This window comes from Hyperoodon ampullatus, assembly GCF_949752795.1.
Source record: "Hyperoodon ampullatus genome assembly, chromosome: 12".
Classification (NCBI taxonomy): Eukaryota; Metazoa; Chordata; class Mammalia; order Artiodactyla; family Ziphiidae; genus Hyperoodon; species Hyperoodon ampullatus.
This window is the reverse complement of record NC_136925.1, coordinates 19,880,541-19,888,731: the sequence shown is the minus strand read 5'-3', so window position 1 is coordinate 19,888,731 and position 8,191 is coordinate 19,880,541. Positions and strand designations below refer to the sequence as shown.

The 8,191-nt window shown below is 42.2% G+C and overlaps 1 pseudogene across 1 annotated transcript; it reads right to left on the bottom strand.

Annotated features, from left to right (window-relative positions):
* Positions 1 to 948: 948 nt before the first annotated feature.
* Positions 949 to 2,064, bottom strand: LOC307061104 (3-hydroxyisobutyrate dehydrogenase, mitochondrial-like; annotated as a pseudogene). The gene has a single exon. The product of its transcript is annotated as a 3-hydroxyisobutyrate dehydrogenase, mitochondrial-like (transcript).
* Positions 2,065 to 8,191: the final 6,127 nt, after the last annotated feature.

Here is an 8,191-nt window from a genome sequence, read left to right as displayed (position 1 = left end):
AATATAATTTGGAAAACTAACCCATTTAATGGTACTATTCATGTATATTTTTCAAAAGTTTGTAAAAATGGTCATTAGATATTGTAAATTTTTTAAAGGTTTTGCCAGTAGTTCTATTATCTTTTTTTAAATTATCAGCATAGAAATTTATTTGAATTCAAAATAATATGGTTATATTTAGGATAATATAATAATTCTCTAAAGCACATATCATCGTTGGCTCTGAGACAGTTCTAAAGATGTCATTCTTTTGAAGTCAAAATGTAGTAAGAATGTACAAGGAAGCAAAAATATAAAAAATAAGTTTGCTAAGTATTGGGAGTTGTTATAAGAGGGGCACACCAAGGTAATGTAACAGAGTTCAAGTTACATAGCATGCAGCAAGGAGTTCTCTTGCTTTATCAACTCCTGGAAAATAAACCGGTAACCTCAGAATGCAAGAATACCACCACTGGGTTATTAGCAGGACAAGCTTTCTGAGGGACACAGGGAGTAATTCACTATACTTCCCCTTTCTCTAACTCCTTGCCTCACACCGATTTCTTTTCTTTCCTCCAGGATAGGTTTTATCCCATGGAAAAAAAATGTGGTTTTATTTGTAGAGTGGAGTAAATAATATCCTGATTGAAGTAGGCAACATTTTAACTGACGATGCTCAGGAATCAAACTTTTGAAAAAGGTCAATCAGCTAGCTAGCAGAGACCATCAGTGGCTTGCAGAAAAAAAAAATTCAGATAATGTGTGTTTGCTAAATAGATAAAAAGAATAAGCAGTTAAAAATGGGTGGAAAAATCCCAGGGTTTATTGTGACCTAGACAATCAGAAGCAGACAGGTGACCTTTGATTAAGCCCATTTACTTGTGGAGTGAGCTCTGAGGGGCTCCAAGATAGAGTTTGGTTTCCAACAGTGTCCACAGCCAAAGGGCAAACTCAGAACGTCTCCTTGTCTCATAGAAACTGGAACATGGATGAGAAGTCTTTTTTGGAGTAGCCCTTCGAGCACATCATCCTGTAGATCTGATGGGCCTGAGTGCCCAGAAGGATTGGGCTCTTCGTGCGGGCAGCAGAGTCCTGTGCTAATCCCAGATCCTTAGCCATGAGTGTTGTTCTGAATCCACCCTGATAGTGATTAGCCAAGGGAACTCCATCCATCACCCCAGGTACAGGATTATAAGTGTCCCTTGACCAACATTGTCCTGAGCTCATATGTAGGATTTTAGCCAAGAGTTTTGGGTCAAGCCCTAACCTGATTCCCAGATGCATAGCTTCAGCAGTCCCAGTCATGCTAATAGCTAACAGCAAGTTGTTGCAGATCTTCGCAGCCTACCCAGTCCCAGCAGCTTCACGCCACGCCACATTGCAGCCCACGCACCCCAGCAGCTCTTGGGCAGCAGCAAATTCTTCTGCGACTCCTCCCACCATAAATGTGAGGCTCCCGGACCGAGCAGCTCCCACAGCACCAGAAACAGGGGCATCCATGAAAACTGCTCCCATTTCCTCAACTTCTTTGGCCAATTCGTTCAAAACCATAGGATCAACAGTACTGGAATCTATTAAGAGTGAGCCTTTCTTCACTTTTTTTTAGAATTTCATTTGCTCCAGAACAAGCTTCTATCACATCAATGCTGGTGGGCAACATTGTAATAATTCTGTCAGCTTTTTTGGCTACATCTGCTGGGGAAGACACTACCTGTTCACCTGCGTCTAGAAACTCTTTGCATGCATCAGGGAACACATCATAAATAATGAGTGGATAGCCATGTTTCATGAGATTTTTTGTCATTGGATTCCCCATATTGCCTACTCCAGTGAATCCAACTGGAGTCTTAGAAGCCATTGACTTAGAATACACCGCTTCAAGGCTGGCCACCGCCAATTGCTGCCAGCAGCTCCAGTACCGGAGGCCAGAGGCAGCTCCACGGAGCCATAAGGAGGCTGCCATGCTGCCCCCGCCCCGCCTCCCCACGGTGACCTCCGCGACTCCCAGCTCACCTACTGGCTGTTAGGGTGCGTGGTCTGTTATCTTTTTAATTGCTTAAAAGTTCTAGACTATGTATGAGTTTCTTTGAATCGGTGCTTTACTACCAAGCCTTAAACATTTACTAGTTTCTCAGGGACAGGTGGGAAATTAATCAGTCTAATTCTTCACATTTAAAATCCATAGCATTTTGCATATTATTATTTAAAGTGTCATGGTGAACTGGAAAAATAAAATATGTACAGCCCTTTTATGCCATCCTCACCTACTTTCCTATAAATTGTATTTTGTTTATTTAGATGAGAAAAAAATTCTTATGAGTGTATCAAATGGCCTGGGCTACCATGATAAAATTCCATAAATGGGGTGACTTAACAGAAATTTATTTCTCACAATTCTGGAGGCTGGTTAGTCCAAGATCAAGGTGCCTGCAAGGTAGGTTTCATTCTGAGACCTCTTCCCTTGGTTGTAGACGGCTGCCTTTTTTCACTGTGTGCTCACATGACCTCTTGTGCGAGCGTGTGGGAAGAAAGAAGGAGATCTTTCTCTCTCTGCTTCTTCTTATAAGGCCACAAATGCTATTGGGTTAGGTTTTATGACCTAATTCAACCTTAATTACCTCCTAAAGACCTCATTTCCAACTATAGTCATACTGGAGTTTAGGGTTTCAGCATGTGAATTTTAGGAGGACGTGTAAATCTATAGCAGTGAGTGAGCTCTATTTAAAGAAAATGTGCTGTATAAAAATCTACAAATACAAAATCATTCGCATAATAAAAGGGAAAGGAACTAGATGCATTCTCTGTTGGCCAGGCATTTTATATCACATTTCACCATCCAATAACTGTGAGATGGTATTATTCCTGTTTTATAGATAAGGATAATGAAGCCAGAGAGAACGGTAAAGTTGGAATTCAAACTTAGGTCTGCCTCTAGTCTTCGTGTTCTTGTCACTGTTGACCCATGAAAGGAGCCTTTATTTCCAAAAGCAGTCACTCTGGATCCCTTTAAAAAGTAAGTTCCTCTGGTGCATTTCAAATATTTTACTTTGCACATTCCTTTCTATCCATCTCTCTGTGTGTCTTGTAGTGCATGAGTTTCACATTTTGAAATGTGTTTATAGAAGTAACTCTCTGTTTCTGGTTGGGGGATAAAATGAAATTAAATAGATGGGAAGACACTTTGAAATTTATAAAGGACATTATAAGTTTGTGTTAAAAGTATAATCATTTAGCTGTAGATAGCAGAAAATTCTGAGAAATGGTTGAAAGAAAGCAAACATATTTATTGACTTCCTAAAAACCGTTATATTTTACAGTAAAAAATCAGAAGTCTAATGGGCCACTGTTCTTTGCAGACTGTATAATGATATATATACAAGTTGTAACTTCAGATATGGTCAACATTAGAATACAAATGACCGACTGACTACATGAATGAGCAGACATCTTGCTAGTCTCCTCCACTTCCATTTCAAAGACTGTGTTCTCTTTTATGTATCCAGTAGTGTCTTCAGTGTTGCTAGATACGTAAGGAGAAATCCTTAACCTGAGGCCTATGGCCCCTAGGAGATCGTCAAATCCAGTGAAAAATGTTTTTTTTATTTCACTATTTTTTGTTAATTTGATGTTTATGATTTTTTTCTATCAAATTATATTAAAGTATTATTCCAAGTAATGGATGTGGCTGTACTCCAGTAAAACCTTACTTACATAAAGCAGTGGCAGGCAGGATTTGGCCCTTAGGCTGTAGTTTGCTAATTCCTGATGTGGAAGAACAAAAGCAAGGAGGGAAAAGGGGCGCTGTTAGAAAAATTGTAATCACCTTCATATTAGGGATTGGCAAGGGGGAGGCTACAGAATTTACTCTTTGGAGAAAGGCACCTGTCCTTCCTGGGGAAGACGTAATTGGCCTTTTGGTTGCAGAGGGGTTAAAGAAGAGTCTAACTGCTCTGCATAATGAAAAGGGTGTTTAGGTAGAGAAGTTATTTTCTTAATTGCTTATTTTCTCTGGAGGGGCTGATACCGGAGAAAAAGGACTGTGTGGCTTTTGGACTGAGTCAGGAGGGTGGCAGAGAGGCAGGAGAGAAGGAATGATGCATGATTTATTCACCTTATTCTACACGTGTGTATTGAGTGCTCACTATCTGCCAGGCAGTTTTAGATGCCAGGGATACATTTGTGCATTTATAAGCTTACATTCAAACCCAGGGAGACACATAGTATAAACAATATAAATAAGAAAATAGTATATAGTATGTTAGAAAGTAACAAGCGCTCAGAAGAAAAATAAACTGAAAAGGAAAATAGAATGGTATGGGTGGAGGTTTGCAGTTTAAAATAAGGTGTCCAGGACATTGTAGGAAAGACCAGAAGGAGGTGAGATATCAAGCCACACAAATATTTTGGAGCCCATATTCCAAACATTTGGAAATAACAAGTGCGAAGGTTTGAGTGGGGGTGTGCCTGTTTTGTAGAAAGAGTAGGAAGGAGATCAGCGTGGCTACATCATGGTGAGTGAGGGGAGATGATGTCAGAGACGTGACAGGAGACAGGATCACAAAGGGCCTTGGAAGCCATTGTGGTGACTCACTTTTTTTTTTATTTTTTTATTTTTTTTATTTTTAATTTTTTTAATTTTTAATTTTTTGCTTTATAACAAATTTAATCAGTTATACATATACATATGTTCCCATATCCCCTCCCTTTTGCGTCTCCCTCCCACCCCTCCAGACGGTCACAAAGCACCGAGCTGATCTCCCTGTGCTATGCGGCTGCTTCCCACTAGCTATCTACCTTACATTTGGTAGTGTATATATGTCCATGCCGCTCTTTCACTTTGTCACAGCTTACCCTTCCCCCTCCCCATATCCTCAAGTCCATTCTCTAGTAGGTCTGTGTCTTTATTCCTGTCTTACCCCTATGTTCTTCATGACATTTTTTTTTTCTTAAATTCCATATATATGTGTCAGCATACAGTATTTGTCTTTCTCTTTCTGACTTACTTGTGACTCACTTTTACCTGGTGCATGATGGAAAGATTTTGAGCAGGCCAGCAGCTATATTGTGATAGAATTGCTTTGGTGACTGCATTGGGAGTGTTGAGAACAGACTAAAAGCAGAGACAAGGAGCTCATGTAGCAGGCTGGTGAAGTAATTCAGTCGAAATGACAGTCATTGGGATCAGGGCAGTACTTGTGGGGTTTTCGTGAAGTTGAAGTCTTTTGTTTTTAAGCTAGGCAACAGAATTTACTGATGGACAGGTTGTGAGTTTGAGAAAAACGGAGCAGCCAAGGATGACCCCAGGGTTCTGCCTGAGCAACAGGAACGATGCAGGGTCTATTAAATGAGCTGAGGGAGATGGTGACTGGCACGTGTTTTGAGGGGAAGATCAGGAATTCATTTTTGGACACGTAAAGTCTGGGGGGGCCTATGAACCGTCTTAAACAGAGATGCCAAGTAGGCAGTTGTATTTATGAGTCTGGAGTCCATGGGAGGGGTTATAAATTTGAGAGTCACCAGGAGCAAGATGTAAAACTGGATGACAGCACCGGGAGATTAAGTGTAAATAGAAGAGAGGCGCAGTCCAAGGACTGTGTCCTGGGGCTCTCCAGTGCTTAACACTAAGAGAGCTGAGAAGGAACCCCAGAAAGGACTCCCAAGTGATGGGTTTGGTGGGTGCTTTTTAGGAGCATTGATATCTCACACTGAGTTGTAAGTTTTCTTCTTCATTGTAACTCCCTCCATTTATGCCCACTTGACACTTCAACATTATGCTAGCTGCTCTTGGGAGTGAAGGGAGTACTGTATCCATATCTGGGGACAATGCATGGTGGAGAAAATGGGTATGGCCTGGAGACTTAATTAATTAATTAATTAATTAATTTTGTGGTACGCGGGCCTCTCACTGCCGTGGCCTCTCCCGTTGCGGAGCACAGGCTCCGGACGCGCAGGCTCAGCGGCCATGGCTCACGGGCCCAGCCGCTCCGCGGTGTGTGGGATCCTCCCGGACCGGGGCACGAACCCGCATCCCCTGCATCGGCAGGCGGACTCTCAACCACTGCGCCACCAGGGAAGCCCTGGAGGCTTAATTTTTTAAAAGTGGCTCAAATGTCTGAAAAAATGGGTGACATTGAAATTTCTTTATAAGGAAATGTGTTTTAGGTAATTTTCTAAAGTTTGTCAGATCCATTTTTGTCGTACAAGAATGAAAACTGCATACTTTTCCCTGAGGGATTTTATTCATGTTACTTAATGTCTGAACTGTTCTTCCTATTTCACTTCCCTCCCGCCTCACCACACACACAGGTGCTCAGGGGAACTTTTTGACATTTTTTCCTAGTGTGGGCTAGTTTAATCTCTTGATTGTAAAGTGACGGAACTCAACTCAACTTTGCTTTAGAAAAAGAAAAGAAAAATAACATATTTGTTCATGTAACCCAACTACAGAAAGGCAATAATGGAGCTGTCCTCAGTATGACTTACCCAGCACTTGAATAGTGTCAGGACTCTCTGTGGACATATGTCCATTTCTTGTCTCAGCTTCTGTCCTGTTAACTGTTATTCTTGTGGATGCCTTCATGTGGGAGAGGACGGTTAAACAAACTGTGGAATCACGTGATGATACAGAGGGAGCTTGTCTCTCTCTACATCTATACCCATATTAAACCTTGTGGAAGCATTCTTATTGTCTTGGCTTGCCTATCCCTGGACCAGTAACTCAGACCAAGGTGACCAAGCACTATAACTGTGACGCGTAGGTCATGTGCTTCCACCAGAGCTAAGAGATTACTTCTGTAATTAACTGTCCCACCAGAACTACCTGGGATAGAAGAGGTTCCGTGTCTCCCCAAAATGGGGGCTCTTTCCAGGAGTGGGAAAATATGCTAGATTGGCAAATACATGCATATGTTTCTGTTTTCAGATGTTAATTTTAGCTGTCACTTCCACCCAGCTGTGAACAGTCCAAGTGCCAGGATGTGTCTTTCTCACCCCTGTATCACCTGTGCATAGTCCAGCAGCACCTGGCACTAAGAAGGTGGTGGGCACAAAAAGACTAGTTTGTGGGGGGATGGACACAAAAAGATTGGGTGAGTTGAGGTGGAATGTACGTGCAGGGAGTTAAGAGGCAGGGGTGTGGCCTGTGATCTAGGTCCCTCACCTCTCTTATGACTGTTGCCAGAGTGAAAGACATGTTGAGACCAGGGCACATGCCTCTCTCTCTCTGTGATCCTGAACCAGTGCCGCAGGTAAGGTGATCATGTCAGCTAATCTCAGGACACTGGTGAACTTGTGCACAAACTCACAGATTTCTGAATCAGATAAAAGGCATTTCAGGAGAAGGAGGAAGCAGAGAGAGGTGTTGGAAAAAAAGGGAAAGGGGCTGCTATAGAGGTCTAACTGCTGAGAAGTTATAAGGGAGCATGAAGACTGATATTGATTTTTTTCCCCCAAATAGCCACAAAAACAAGAAAAGTTACACTGAATGTGGCCAAAGTATTGAATAATTAAAGGACATTAAGTATATAAGAGATACAGATGTGTGGACACTGACAGATACACTTAAGTTAAGGAGGACCGGTGAGCTGAGCACCAGAGGGAGGGAGAATAGCCCTGCTGAAGCATTGCGTTCTGTTGAACTGCACCAAGTGCTCACTCTTTCAATTTTCTTTTTTTTGGCCACACCGTGCAGCTTTAAGGATCTTAGTTCCCCGACCAGGGATCGAACTTGGGCCCCGGCAGTGAGAGTGCTGAGACCTAACCACTGGACCACCAGGGAATTCCCTCAATTTTCTATATTGATGAAAAGTTTAAAGATGTTTATGTGGTCTTATAATAAATAGATTAATGATCTTTTGTAAGTGACGACTTGTGTTAATTTTTTTTTCTTTTTTTAATAAATTTATTTATTTTTGGCTGCGTTGGCTCTTCATTGCTGTGTGGGTTTTCTCTAGTTGCAGTGAGTGGAGGCTACTCTTCGTTGCAGTGTGCGGCTTCTCATTGTGGTGGCTTCTCTTGTTGTGGAGCACGGGCTCGAGGCGCACAGGCTTCAGTAGTTGTGGCATGTGGGCTCAGTGGTTGTGGCTCGCAGGCTCTAGAGCGCAGGTTCAGTAGTTGTGGCGCATGGGCTTAGTTGCTCCGCAGCATGTGGGATCCTCCCAGACCAGGGCTCAAACCCGTGTCCCCTGCACTGGCAGGCGGATTCTTAACCACT